General features: G+C 47.6%; 1 protein-coding gene across 3 annotated transcripts in view; it reads right to left on the bottom strand.

Annotated features, from left to right (window-relative positions):
* The window catches only part of NGF (nerve growth factor), a 55,750-nt gene extending 43,318 nt beyond the window's left edge, over positions 1-12,432 (bottom strand). Inside the window, exon 1 of one of the 3 annotated variants that reach the window (XM_065906401.1) lies at positions 12,400-12,432. The gene's annotated coding sequence lies outside the window, so the exon portion shown is untranslated. Of the gene's footprint in view, positions 1-12,085; positions 12,147-12,246; positions 12,314-12,399 lie in introns of those variants that run through there. The other 2 variants (XM_065906394.1, XM_065906418.1) reach the window with 2 other exon arrangements.
* Between the last annotated feature and the right edge of the window lie 3,120 nt (positions 12,433-15,552).

Raw genomic sequence — 15,552 nt, 5'->3', positions numbered from 1 at the left:
GAAGAACTTGGCAGGCTACAGTCTATCGGGTTGCAAAGAGTCAGACAAAACTGAGACTTTCACTTTCAGGTTGTTTGGCTAAATAGGCCAAGAACTATAGAGAATATAATATTAGTAGGCTTAAGAGTAAGCTTCTCCAAGGGAGAAACCATTCACTGTTTCTAGTTGTGTCCCTACAAACTAGCAGAAAGAACATTGGAGAATGTTTGTTGAATTAATAAACATGAATAAGTGAATGAGAAAAATTAAAGGTGATGAGGAAGGTCTAATCAAGGGTAATTTCCTGATTTGGGGTCTGAGCAACTGGGAATAATGACATCATTGTCTAAAATAGGGAAGACTAAAATTAGACTTGGAGAAGAGTAGTTCAGAGGTCAACAACTCTAAATCTGAGACGTCCATTAGATGTCCAAGTAGACATGACAGTAGCACCTGAGAGCCTGGAGCCCGGGGGAGAGGACCAGCTTGGAAATAGACATCCAGAAGTTGTAGAACCTATTTAATGCCTGGAGAGGCTGAGATAGACCATCTAGGACGAGAGGAATACAAAGAAGAAAGGACCCTGGGCTGAGCTCCAGGCACTCCTATATTTAGAGGTCAGGAGAAGGAAAAGCTGGCAGAGGAGACAGAGGGGACATTAGGAGAGCTTCACATCCTGGAAGCATCCTGCAACCACATCTGCCTTGGACTGTCCTCAGCCAGGTCACCAGCTAAGCAGAATCCCTCAGGTACTCATCCATGATTAGTGCCAAGGACCACTACAAAGCCAAGTTTTGGACAAGCCAAGGACTTGGCAGGAGTCACGTTGTCTAATCTTTACACTAAGAAGTACGTGCTACTAGCCCCATTTCACAGCTGAGGAAACTAGAAATTGGAGAGCTGCTGGAACTTGCGCTGGTCACATGTGTTTTTAGCCCCACTCCTAGGCCTGCAGCTTTGGAGAGTCTGACTCTACATTCACGCTTTTTCCACGGTGCCCTTGGCCTCCGCCTCGCAAGGGCCCGCTCAGTGCCTGGCACAGGCCTCTGTTCCCACCACGGCAGGAGCAGCTCGTTTCTTCCCAGGATCATGTGAAGTGCTTTCACATCTGCTCCTGCGTTTGAGACAGGCATGCGGGAGCTGGGATGGCACACACCGAGCAAGTGATGGTCAATGTCCCTCACCTAACTCAGGGCAGAGACAACACTGGTGCCTGGAGTCTCCAAGTTCTTTTCCAGGGTTCTCACATCTCACCTCTTATACCAACAGTCAAGGTGTCTCCCTAGCTGGCAACCGTATTCAAGGCAGAAGGTCGTTCCAGTATCCAGGGGCAAACTTATTATTCTCATTTTACAGATTAAGAAGCAGAGGCTCAGAGAGGCTCTGTGATTTGTCCAAGTCACACAGCTAAGAAGAAGCTGACCCAGAAATAAATCTCCATTCTCCTAGCTCTCAGTATGACAGAGCTGAAATAAATAATATATATCTGATAACCATTTTTCTTTCTTACATAACAACTTTCCCAATCCATAAAAGAAATAAGCTTCAGACAGGTTTCTGGAATTTTCACGAGTATGAGTGTTGCCAGTCATAATTCTGGTTCATAATCATTAAAGAAGTGAAAATGAGTAGAATGTGGATATTCTGTGTACTGTGCCAACTTAAAGTTACTTTTGTTATGCTTAATCATAAAGGTGATTTAAAAATAGCCTACAACAAATAATATTTGTTGCTTTATTAAGCCCTCTAGTTTTTGACACATCCCACTCTTTTTTAGAAAAATTCAAAACAATACTTAAAAGTTCCACTCCCAGAATATTTTCTTTCATTTCCAAGATACAGAGGTGCTGACACATGGGTGTGAAATCTGGAGTCAGGTTTTGGTGTCTGATCTCCTCGAAAAAGAAAATGAAAACATTTCTAAATGTTCACACTTTTCCCCGCAAAAGGACAGATGCAATACCCTTGAACCCAGATGAAAAGAAAGGTAATTCATTTCATGCATAGAAACATTCTTGGTGGTGTGTCATGTTCTGGGACAATTGATTCCATTTGTCATTGCAAGTTTCAGAAAGGGTGGAAATATGCTTTTTTTCCTCCCCTTTTGGGCACAGAAAATGTAAGTCAGCATCTGCTTTTTCTTAAAACAAACAAAAAAACAAAAAACAAAAACAAAAAAAAACAACTCAGGTGCAACAGTGATGGATTTAAACAGCCTCTTAGCTGCTTTGTTTATGATCCAGTCAAGATCCCGATGCTTCGCTCAATATAACCCACCTGCTTAAGGAGGAAGGGGCTGTATATGATGTGACAAATGTCTCTCTTCTGCTATAAATGTTATTATTTTTTTAAAGATTTTTTGATGTGGACCATTTTTAAAGTCTTTATTGAATTTGCTACCATATTGTTTCTGTTTTCTCTTTTGGTTCTTTGGCCACGAGGCATGTGGGATCTCAGCTTCCCAACCATTTTCCCATGGAAAATGCAGCCCCTGCATTAGAAGGCGAAGTCTCAACCACTGGACCGCCAGGGAAATCGCTATAAATGTTCTTTAACATGTGCAACTGGCTTGATGGCATGAATTTTACAGAGAATGGTGGGATGAGTTGTGGTAAAGAAGACTCTTACAGAGATGAAAATTATAACATGCCCACTTTCTCCCCATAAGCCCCCCTGCCCTGCAACCTCAAATAGAGATGTCTTAACTGCCTAGAAACAACTGCCTTGGAAGGAGCATTAAATCTTTGGTCTGGACAGGAATTCAGCATTTGAGGAGATGTCACTAATAATCCTCTTTGAATCTGAGTGGTGAAAAAGGGGCCCTGGTGGGGGTGGGGAGTTGCATTTTACAGAGAGAGCACTGGAATGAGCCCCAGGGGAGCACGGGGAACACAAGAGGGAGAAGGTGACGCTTCTGCCTGAACAAAGAGGCAGCAGTTTGTCATTGCTGATCTGTCCTCAGGGGACTGCACTAGCCAGGCTCTCAAGAAAATTGGGACATGTCACCTTTGTGGCCCTTGGTATGGGTCATTCTTCCACGTACCCTCAGCTGGAGAGGGGAGGTCTAGGGTCAGGGACAGACAGTGGGCCAGGTTGAGGGCTGGAGTCAGGATTAGGGTTTGGCTTACCTGAAGCTGTCAGCTCCAAGGTCGACACTAGGAGCCTGTAAGCTGTCTATAGCAGGAGAGAAATTGAAATCCTCCGCACTGGGGCAGCCTGGAGCCTCACTCACAAGAAAATGTTAGGCTCCCTGCTCTGGGCAGGGACTTCTTAAGAATTTGACAATGTCAACATTTTAATAGCATCTTAGCCCTGTTGTCCTTATAAAAATATACTGAGAAGGAAAGGATGTGATTTGTGGGAACAGAAGCTCCTTCCAGAGTCACTGTACCACCACATTAAGACCAAAGAATTTGTCCCGGTCACAAGGCTGGGGAAGGCTGTGATGCTGTGATACCCCGCTTGATGGTTCTCAGTGACAGGGAGGGGGATGTCTTGGGCCCTTGGGACAATTACTGTCATGATGATGTCCAGGGAACAATATCACAGAAAGATGCCTCTGCCAACATGAAATAGAAGAAAGACGGTAGAAAGGTAGGGATACAGACAGCATACCATGCTATTGTTTCTTTGCTAGGCTGGCCAGAGATCTCAGGAACAAAAACATTTAGGGAGGTCGTCATTCTAATGAGGTTGAGTAGTCTCAAAGAAGATAAAGAAGGAGTAGGCAGAGGGGGAAAGGAGAAGACCATTGATGACAGTGGCTCTTGCTTACTGAGATCTCCTTGAAGGCAGACCCAGTACCAAGCACTTCATACATCTTTGTCATTTAATCTACACAATAGCCCTAAGAGGAGGCAATTAGCCTGACCTTGCAAATGAGGAAACCGATGCTTAGAGAACTTAAATACCCTAAGATCACACAGCTAGGAATCACAGAGCTGGGACTTAACCCCAAGCTTGTCTGGCTTCAGAGCAATGCCCTTTTCTAAACCATGCTGTTGGCTGTGCCAAGAGTTTTTCAACTTTTTTAACCATGACTCATAGTGAAAAAATACATTTTCCTTCATGATCCAGTTTGCACACATATTGTGTAAACTTATATACAATTAAAACAAAGTTTTCACACATATTTCCCCTTGTTCCATGCAACACATGTTGATTTTTAAAAAATTTACTCTACTTCTTTCTTTAAAAAAAAAGTTGTACCACTTAATTGATTTCTCATCTCTCTAATAGGTCCCAACCTGTAGTTTAAAAACCATTTTCCCTTACTTTATTCTATGACAGTGGGTTTGAAATTTTTTCAACTTCTTGCTTGATCCCTTTGGATGCTAGGCTGTATCTCTGCTTCTGAAGCACGCTGCTAATCATGTACCCTGGACCATCCCTCTGGTGAGGGGACATCATTAATCAAATATTTCAGAAATTACAAATATCCGACAAAGCCGTTTGCTTGGAAAAGAGTCAGTCCAGGAAACCATCCAGAAAACATAATCGCTGATCTCAGGCACCAACTAGTAATATTTTAAGCAATTGATGCATGCTTTTGCAAAAGAAACTATTTTCTCTGCTTTCAGAACTTACAAGACACATTTGCTCTGACGGGGCCATGCACAGTCACCATCTAACAATAAGTGCCCAAGGAAAAGAACAACTCAAGGGTCTGTGAAGACTGTCAGTCCATCATCAAGAGTAGTGTTGTCTTTCTCAGTTTTGGGTGAGTACACCCAGGATCTGAAATTTGATTGCTTTGCAGTGGAGTGCATATGTCTCCACTCTGGTTTAGAATTTAGGGTGATTTTATTTCAGCAGCTAGGGGCAGGGACAGGGTTGATCAAATCAGATTTCGATCATGGAAAGTAAGGTCCTGATCAGGTGGCTTCAGCACAAGTCAGCCCCGAGGAGCCACAGACTCAGTGACTTCACTCCAAACAATGTGCATGCTAATTGAGAAAACATGTTCCTGTGATGGCCTCGTGCAAAAATCCAGATTTACAAATTTTTTTTTTTTATTCCTAAGAATTCCTTGAATATTTGCCATGCGTGTCTATACAGCCTCCAGGAGTACTTTTCCTTCTTATGGAGTAGAGATCTGTTTTTCTGCTGTTGGCCCAGGTCAGGTTTTTAAAGTGTGGGATTCTGATAGACCAAGTGGGAACGCAGTCTCAGGCCTTGGGGAGAAGCAGGAAGAGGGCAGGAGGGGAGAAAAACGGCCTACAAACGCTGTTCTTTTCTGGGGACAGGAAAAGCAATTGAATCTCAATCCTCAGAAAGCCACTGTTCACAAAGCTCAGTGAACGGCCCTTCTTCATGTTTCTTGTCCTTCATGCCCTCTGGACAGGCTAACCCCCACCTGCCCAGCATTAGGACAGAACTCAGGCTCACTGGGCACTGACAATGCTCCAGGCTCTGGGCTAAGTAAGGGCTTTCCAGCCCTCCTTTCTCTCACCCTCACAACTGTCCCCGGAGATGCGCATTATAAGTCCTTTTTACAGATGAGGAAACTGAGGCTTCAAGTCATTATGTGGTTCTAGAGCCAATAAGAGACAGAGACTGGGTCTGAAGCTGGTTCTGTTTTATGCCAGGGCTGCTTTTATACAATCCTACCTGCCTGCAAGACATTCCCTTCCTCTAGGAAGCCTTCCTAGAGGACACTGATCATCCAGGCCTCTCTAAGAGTTGATGGGAACTTCTTCAGCTAGTTTTCATTTCGATAGTGCTCTCAATTTCTCCAAGTGTGTCTATCTGGATAATAAGATGAAATTTGCAGGCAGGTTTTGTTGATCTGCATGGATGTTTTAAAGAGTGAAGGATCTATACACTCAAGCACAAAGTTTGGATTCTTGGAAAAGTTGGAAGATCTGGCCACATTGGGTCTACAAACCTGCAAAGCAACATGATTGCCTGTCTTCTTCCGATGGGGCATACCCTCTCTAGTTCTCTGCAGCCCCCACCAGCCTAAGCCCCCACCACCTACCTCATTTACATTATCTGATGAGCCTCTGAAGCCATTTAAGTTTTGACTTGAAAGCAAGCTCCTTGGGCAGAATTTATATTTATTAGGACTCTCAACAGGGCCCAGGCCCCTGGTTAGCATATTAATCAAGATGCTCACTGGGAGAAGGCAGATCCATCCATGGCCTGATGTTGCCTTCCCAGGGTGGGGACTGTTCCCTCTTTAACCACAGATTATGTGCTATTTAGCAACAGCTGCCCAGCCACTGACCCTTGGGGTGGGAGAGCAGGAATGCCCGGCTGACATAGAAAATTTCACTTCCTCTTCTTCCTTCTCTTGTGAACTTGATAAGACACATAAAATCCTAAGGAAACGAGTTGTTGGAGGGAGGAGAAGTTGTTATGTGGGGTAAGGAACTGAAACATTCTTAAAGCTGCCAGTACAAATGGCCATTCTCAAGAAATGCCTTATTTAGAGAGCATTACATAACATCTCTGAGATACAAGTCTGAGAAGTTTGCCTCTGAAAGAAAATCGCAGAAGAATATCTCTGAGTTTCCTTTCCCTCTGATATTATGAGGCGGAGGTAGTTCAGAAGATGAAATACTTGGTTACAATTCTATCCCAATGAGAATGTTAATTACAGAAAGTCAAAATGAAGGTGGGTAAATTCCTAGGGAAGATTCGATGCTTCCAGAAAGATTTCTTCTCCCAGGGCAGCAAAGCTTTACACATACAGAGGCATAAGAAAATGCAAAGATGATGTTGCTCAATCTGAAGCGAAAAGCGTACCTCAGATCAGTACCACGGAAAGAGAGGATGGCAGAAAAGAACTCGTGTCTGTTGAGTGCCTGCTCAGCTGTGTGCCAGGCCTGTGCTGGTGGCTCACCAATATCACCCTGCTCGAGGTGCCCGGCCCAGCAGAGCAGGTCCTACTGTTACCTCTGTTTCACAGAAGAGGAGCACCAGGTACAAGAGATACCCTCTTGCATTTCTGCTTTCCCGGTGCTCATCTCCCTCCTCCCTGTTTACTGAGTCCAGCAGCCTTCAGGAGCATGACTGCTCTTCCCTTTGAAATCACAGTCCAAAGGGAGTCTGCCTCTCTCAGCATCTCCCACCCAGCACGGGGGCTCAGAACCTGGTTATTGACGAGGATGAGACGGCACCTCCAAGCCAAGCCTGTGATGTGCTGTGCCTAGTTGCTCAGTCGTGTCTGACTCTTTGAGACCCCGAGGACTGTAGCCTGCCAGGCTCCTCTGCCCATGGGGATTCTCCAGGCACAAATACTAGAATGGGTTGCCCTGCGCTTCTCCAGGGGATCTTCCCAAGTCAGGTCTGCTCGGGTCCAAACACGGGATGGCGTTTGGACAAGTGAGAAATGCAAGTCACTTTAACCCTGCCTCAGATCCACAGTGACTAGGGGCTTGGACAGTACCTCCTTCTCTGGACCCGGGCTGAGCCCTCAAGGTTTCCAGCAGGCAGCCCTCCCTGGGCTCACTTGGGAATGTGTGTGGTGTTCAGACAGATGATATATTCCACCAACCTGGCTACTGAGCGGACAGCCAAAGGAAATGGGAAAATCAGCCCATCTGTGTACCAAGTAGCACATACTTTGTGGTTACTGGGAGCCTGTTCTGTGGCAGTGGATTTAAACTGCCCTCAGTGTGGGACAGCTTCTGGGGGAAGCTTGGGCTGCTCATCCTCACCGACTTCAGAGCCAGATCATTCCACTTGCAGAGCTCTCCACCTGCAGAGGCCACCGCAGGCAGTGCCAAAACCTCTCCATCTGCTTACCCCAGTGGGGAATTTTCAGGGAAACCCTGACTGTCTGACTGACTAATACTACTACTAATAAAAAGATTTTCCGCATGTGAAAGAGGTTGGCCAAACTTGGGCAACTCAAAAAGCATTGTTGCTAGTCCTACGTGACAGATTGCATCACCAGACCCATCTCAGTCTCATCTGGGAATCTCCTTCCATCTCTGATGTCCATTTTTTTTTTTTTTTTTGGCCTCATTAGGAATCAACTACAAACCCTGCCAGTTCTACTACTTTGATAGTTTTCTCTCTTCTGCAACTTGGGGGTGTTGTTGTTCTTTAGTCACAAAGTTGTGTCCAATTCTTTTGCAACCCTATGGACCGTAGCCTACCAGGTTCCTCTGTCCATGGGATTTCCCAGGACAAGAATACTGGAATGGGTTGCCATTCCCTACTCCAGGGGTTTGGGAGTGGGTAGCAAGCAATAAACTCCTCCAAAGAAATTATTCATTTTAGCCCTTTACACTATGAATAACCCAAATGGCTCTATTTTTGGTCATCCAGTGAGACCGTGTGGCAGAGGTAAGGATAGGTGAGAATAAACCCAGTGCTATATGCACCGTCCCTCCAGTGTACATTGCTAGCCTATTTTTTCAATTAAATGTCACATTATTGATTCCCATTTACTCTCACAGCTTGGGCACGGCTGTATTAATTTGATGTCAACATGTGCCCATGTTGTATTAAGTGTTGTCAGTGCTGGGGAGGGCTCTGCTTCTTCGTTCTCTCATTCAGAGAAGGGACCTCCTGGTGCTACAGTGTGATCCATTTAGTAAAGGAGAGCAGGATTTCCTCCCAGTGCTGTGGACACCCGGGGCAGGCAGTCTGCCGGTATTTTTAATAGCATATGGCAGAGAAGGAAGCCGCCATGCTCTGATACCGCCGGTCCCTTCCCCCCAACTCTTTCTAGTTTTCTTTTCATGTGGGCCATTTGTAGTCACACTCCACTGACAAAAGCAAAGGATGATGCCCGGCAGGACCACAGCACTGAGTTTCCTGAAGCCTGATACACTGGCTTTTGGAGGATGAAGCCCAGGGCTGGATCTCTGAAGCCCCAATTCAGTGATTAAGTAAAAGATGGCCCGACCATAAGGCCTGAAAGAAAGGTCCTTATTGGAAATTGCCAAGGGAATTCTCAACTGGGAGCCGTATTACCCTTTAAGTAAGCATTTGGCCTTCCATGGGCGGGAGGGGATTTTGGGTTGTCACCATTTCTGTCATTTTGGTAGATAAGGCAGGATTACTCAACTTCCAGCATTACAGAAATAAAGCACCCTTAACCAAGAATCTTCCACAAATGCCAAGAGCCCCATTGAGAAACACTATTAATACATTACCCTTCTCCCATAGATTGGGAAAGTGAAGGCTGCAAAGTTTAGTGACTCGCTCAAGATCACAAAACTATTTTCCCTTCTGTCTTACAACTCAAAAACTACCACAAGAAGTTTACTCAAAATACAGGAAAGAAATATTAAGAGATCATTTCAGTATAATTCCTCTTGAGGCAAACAACCTCTAGGAATTCCTGCAAAACATGTAAGACATTAACCCATAGAAGAGTAATAAAAAAATCATGAAGCATAAGATCTTTTTTTATTATGTGATTTCACTGTTCTGGTCTTGGTTAAATTTTGTGGCTCAAGGTCTATCATCTCTGCTTAAATAGGACAATTCCATCCCTATGCATAACCAGCCTAAAGGTCAATGACCACAAAGCCTCAGCTTCTCCAGCTGCGTTTCTGCCTCAGGGCCATCTCGATTTTGCTACTATTTGGAGACTGGATGTTAACCGTCTCCCCACTATCAGAAAGCAAGGTCCCTGGCAATGGGTTGAGCAAGGGTCTTTTCCTCTTCCTTTATTTGCTAGAGGCCACCGAATGCTGTTCTGTGAAACCGGCCCATCACAGAGTTGATTTCTCAGGACTGGCTGAGCCTAGGAGCTGACAGTTTAGTTGATGGTTTGCAAGTTCAGAGGTGCCAGTCAAAGAAAGAAACCCTCTGGGAACATGGGTTGTTTGCTCAGAGATATCCAGACTTTATATGAGTCCTCAGCAAGCCTTCCACCGCCTGCTGAGGGCAGAGTGTCATTTTTCTGTGGCTCCAGTGCAACTGCCACTGAAATAAGGCACTCCATGAATGTGCAGCCGGAGTGCTCAGCACTCATTTAAAAGGAAAGTTGTGTGATTTTCTCATCAGTTTAATCTCAGCAATGATGAGAAACTTCCCTCGGGCTCCAGCCCTGCCCTGCCATGCCCTACCCTCCCTGCTGATGTCGGCAGCTGGGGCCCCCTTCCTGGCCACTGCACAGATTTTTCTCTGGAAGAGGAGAGTGTGAAGCCTCACTCCCTGCGCCTTCTGCCCCTCCAGGTTGAGGAGATCTGTGGTGGGAGGTAGGAGAAGATGAGAACCCCACCCGTGGACAAAGGTTAAGGATATGGAAATTCCCTAGTACTAGGATGGCTACCCCAAGTGGAGACAATTTTCCAATTCTCTAGTGGGCCTGGGGAGCTTGAGGGTGAGATGGCTGTCCAGGGATGGTGTGGCACCAGCGGCTGCCAGAAAATCCTCTGAGATACTCCTACAGTCCTATCAATGCATGTGTCCCCAGTCCCCGAGACGTTGGTTCCCCATTTCCCTTGGTGCCTCCTAACATTTTTCCATTCAAAGTTGCCCTTTTCCCCACCTGCACAAAAACGTTGGCAAAAGCCTGGGGGAGGATTTTGGTGGCATGTGATGTTAATCCCAACTCCCTTCAAGGACCAGAGTCTGAGGAACATTCATTTCCTCTCTGAGTCAACACCAGCAGGGCCAGTCTGAGACCCCAGACCACTGTCACTCACCCCCCAACCCCAGTCCTCTGTTACCTCAATGTCCGGGAACACCGACCATGGTGGATTGACAGTCGGGTTGCCCAGGCTGACCTATGACTTCTCCACAAAAGAGACCCTTCCAGATCTAATGGAGTGTTTCTTCAGTGGGTCTTCAGAAGGGGAAAGTTTCAGACATTGGATAGGAAACTGTAAACACCATGCAAGAAGAGCTGGCAGGGCCCAACGGCTGTTGTCCTTCTGCATCACGTTGAGAAGGAGAAACAGTCCCCTTGAGCAGACTTAAGTGACAGCTTCAAGAGCCTGAAGACCCTGGAGAGAAGATGCTGGTGGGCCTGCCACTGCCCTTTCTGATTTTAAGAATGCAGCTGGCCATGCATGTGTGGAGAAGGAGGGGGTTGGCACTGCAGTGGGTGCACCCAGAGGATGGAGCCAGGACAATTAATCAAGTGCCTTTGCTCCAGGATTTCCACTGGCCTCAGATGACAGAGGGGGCAGAGATACCCGGAGAGTCCTATTTTGGTTTCCAGCTGGGAACGTGCACTAAGTTTTCCTTAATACCCACAGCACCCAAAGGCTTTGCAGTAATACACTTTAATGCATGAAACACCCATAAATTATCCGACAAACTGTTACAACTTCCAACCTGGAACAACTTGGAAAAACCAGCCTAGCAAGCACGCTCTTTTTTAATCTCTCAAGTCACTAGAGAAGAGAAAGTTCAAGCAGAAAACACCTTCCATGAGAATCTCAGAATTTTTTTTTTGGGGGGGGGGGGCGGTAAAGCAAAAGGAGAGTTGTGATCAGAGTGAAGTTGCTTGTTTATGACTGCTCAAAGATGCCGCTCCTTGACCCCAAGTCGGGTCTCTCCCTTCTCTGGTTCTCTGCCGCCCGGACCTAAAGCGCTGCGCGCCCCACCCCTTCATGCCAGCTTCTCCTACACCTGGCAGCAGACAGCTGGAGGTGAGGCGTGTGACCCAAGTAGCAGGACCTTCCATGGAGTCCCTTGACCAGCAGGCTTTCCTCTATCAACCCCTGGGGCCATCACTCTGGACTCCCAGCCCTCCAGCGACTCGCAGAGGAGCCCAGAGACCCTGGCTCCACTCGCTGCACCAGGTCCAGACCCCCTTGCCCGGCTCGTCCCCAAACCTGGGAGCGGCGTCCCGGGGGCAGCGTAGCACACGCGAGACTGGGCGCACACCGCGCATTCGCCCTCCGCGGTGCAGACCACCACTCTTGCTGCCCCGCGCGCTCACAGCCCGCGCATCCCTCTCGCCCGGCTCCCGTACTCTCCCTCACTTGCGCGCTGTCCCCCTTCTAACCCTCGAGCTAGTCTCTGGCACCGCGGTGCCGCGACTGCAGGCGCCACGGTTGCCTCCCGGACTTCCGACCATCCATCGGGAGATCGGGAACTCCACGACCTGATAGAGCGCTGCTCCCCACGACTCGCCCGCCAGCAGAGGCTCCCGCGCTCCCGCATCCACTCGGGACGCTCCTCTCACCGTCGCACTTCAGCCCGCGGGACCTCGGGGACGGTGGTGCCCGGAGATCTCGCCAGACCGCGATCCCTGCATACTCTCCCCCCGGGAGCCTAGCCACGCCGGCCCGCGCCCGTGCCCGCGCTGCACCCCTCTCGGGCTGAGCTCGGGGCAGCCTGACTCACCGCTGCGCTCCCCTCCGGCTCCCAGAGCTCTCTGCTGTGCCCGAGCGCCGAGCTGCTCAACACAGGCTTCTTGAATTCTTAGCCCCTCCTCCCTGAGTCACCCACTCCAAATCCTTTCCCCCACTCCAACCCTCCCCGGCCCCAGCCCCGCACCTGCTCTGGCCAGGCGGAGGTGCCCGCCAGCGGGGGCTCCTGGGGACGAGAGAGGTTGGTCGATCTTGCCCCGGGAAGGCTGACTGGACCCGGCCTGGGAGGGGTTCAACCCTCCAGAGGTCAAAAGGAAGCGCACGCGGTTGGAGGGGCCGCGCGCAGAACCCGGTTGGCTGGGGATTTTCTGAGACACCAGGCCGGGGTACTGGTTGCCGACGCCCACGGGCCGACAGGCTCAGGGTGGGCGAATTTCCTCGGCTGACCACGCACCCCCCGCCTCCCCCACGCTTTCCTCCAGCATAGCCTGCAGCCAGCGCCTGGAGCCCGGCGGGAGTGTCCGCCGGACGTCACCTTCCCTGCCCTAGACTTCTGCTCCTCCTGCTCCTGGCAGCCAAAAGACACAAGTCCAGAGACCCCGTTCTCCTGGGACGCCTCCTGTCACCCTGGGAGAAAAAGAGCAGCCAGGGGAGCTCTGAAAGATGAAGGTGCAGTCTTCTCTGACACAAGGCCCTGAGAACCGTGGTCCTGAGAACCGTATCCCCCTAGAAAACCCTAGGGGCAAGGGCAAGTCCTCTATAGAGAAAAGGCGCAGAGCACTTAGGCATCAGGACCTAGAATCAGAGCCTTCACTTAAGGCCCTGACTCAGGAAGCTTCCTTCTTGGAGTCCCTGATCCTTCTGAAGTTGTAGGCATGTTTGTCTGCGTGTGATGCCTGCGTTTTTCTGGATAGAGGGTGCGCAGCTTTCATCACTGTTGCAAGAGTTCTGTGACTCTAAACAGACCTAGGAAGACCGCCTTCCACCCCACCCCAAGCCTTACCCAAATTCTTCTTTTCCTCCACCATCTGTGCTTTCCATTGGATGGGATCTCCTGGATTACCCTCTAAGATTTCTTGGCTTCTGTGGAGTCAGAGCTTGATGGGGGAAGCGTGTCTGACCCATGGCCCATACTAACAAGGCAGAAATACCCCCAAAGTCAGATTTCCACTAAATGTGCATCATTAATTGTAATATTGTTCTGGGGGATTCATATGTCTTTGGAAATTCATTCCACCAACCCCTCTGGTGTTGAGCTTGTAGACGTGTTTCTTCAGTTCTTGCTTGAGCAAATTGAATGCTGAATCCCTACTCTTTGCCTGATACCACAAGGGAGGAAGGCATGTGAGGAGAGAGACAGAGAGGGGGAGAGACAGAGTTTCCCTTTATGGCTGAAGCCATGCCACCGCAATCAATGTGAAGGTCACCCACAGGTGCCAGACTTGGTGAGGCATGGGGATTCCTGCTCGCAGTCCAGAGGTGGCCCTTGTTCCCCAGTGGAGGGCACTTGAACAAGATGAGGCTCTGCTTTGGCCCTTGACATAGACTTATCTGAGGTTATCACGTCTCTCTGTTTTTGTCTTTGCCCCCATACCTAGGTTTACCCGTTTACCTGAGAAGCATGATGTAGGAAGAAAGCCTCAGACTTGGAAGGGAGCTTCAGCTTTGATATGACCTCGTTATTTCCCAGCAAAGGCTTATCTGCTTGGGTTGTTCAGATACAAACTGCTGGAGGAACACACCTAGGAGGTGAGTGTAAGTGACCAGAGCCACCGTGAATGGCCCTTTATATAGACATGGCATCAGAGTAGGGCGATCCAATAGGTCATGTATCAGTCAGTCACACAAAGGAATTTCCAGACAATAGGACAAATTCATTCATCAATCATGTCAGGTATAAACTTGTTTGAAAGTGCCAGCCCTAAGCCTTACATAATCGCTGCCCAAGAATTCAGGGATGAAGTTGAAATTTTTAGAATAGCAGAGTATTTGGTTGTTGAATGCAGACCTTTTGTATGTGTCCTTGTGTTATCACCCAGAAGGATAAAAGGTTTTGGGGCACTTGTGGTTCTTTTTTATGTAGAATGTAAGAGGGAGATTTAAAAGTGATGTAAACAGGATACAAGCCTGGATACCCCATTCCACAAATTGTTGATCTTATTCTGATGGCACATGTTGGTTTAATAAGCACTCCTTTCCGTTCCTGAATGTCCATGAGTTTTAAGGGTCTTGAGTAAATTATAACATGTAAATAACAAACACACATTGCAGAGATTGATTATTGAGCACCTACCATGTGCCAGGGGCTTCCCAGGTAGCTCAGTAGTAAAAAATTTGCCTGCCAAGTAGGAGATTCAGGTTCGATCCCTGAGTCAGGAAGATCCCCTGGAGGAGGAAATGGCAACCCACTCTGGTATTCTTGCCTGGGAAGTCCCATGGACAGAGGATACTGGCAGACTACAGGCCACGGGGGTCACAAAAGAGTCAGACACAATTTAGTGGCTGAACAGCAACTATGTGTGAGTCTGTGAGATGACCATGGTACCTGATCAAGCAGCTTGTGTGTCGGGAGCCGCCAGGACGTGCCTGGGCCGTGACAAGGTCACAGAATGAGAAAGGAATCTGCAAGGCAGCTCTTCCCCTAGAGGTTGTCCCCGGGGCCCAGTATGTCCCTCTCCTCCTTCTGTCTTACTGTTGTTGGGCTTTCTATTAATTTTTGGAAATATAATATATAGTAATAAGGCCTCCCTGGAAAAGTCTAAGCCTTTTTGGAGATGCTCATGATTGCTCTGGCTCAGGACACGACCATAAACATCAAGTCAAAAAAGAAAAGGCCACAGGTATAGTTTGGCTGCTTGCTTAAAAGATTATAATGTTCTAGAATAGAAAAGAGTAGAGGCATTTAGATTTAGAAGTAGATGTACTGCTTCAGATTACTTACTCCTTGGTTGAGAGGATTTTCATTATTGCTATTTCCTTGATGCTATTTGTTCATTGTTTCTCTTTCTTTAAACAACATGAGATTATGGGTATTTCTGTAGAGTTAGGAAATGGGGTACATAGGATTTCATTAGAAGATTTATATTAACCAGCTTCACTGCCAATATCTCACTATTAATAGAGAGAGGTGTTTTGCTGCTTTTGAGGTGTTTTTGCTGTTTAATAGTTAATCATTGTAAATTGAGATTTTGTGGTTTCAGGTAAAGAAAAATATCAGGGTTTTCTCATGGTACTATTCTCAGAAACGTCCAACATGTTACTGTGACCCTTCCCATGCATTGTTTTATTACCCAAAGAATTCATGCTATATCTGGAATCGATGGAACATTGGTTTTGTTCG

Source organism: Muntiacus reevesi, chromosome 1, assembly GCF_963930625.1.
Source record: "Muntiacus reevesi chromosome 1, mMunRee1.1, whole genome shotgun sequence".
NCBI lineage: Eukaryota > Metazoa > Chordata > Mammalia > Artiodactyla > Cervidae > Muntiacus > Muntiacus reevesi.
This window is presented reverse-complemented; position numbering and strand designations above follow the sequence as displayed.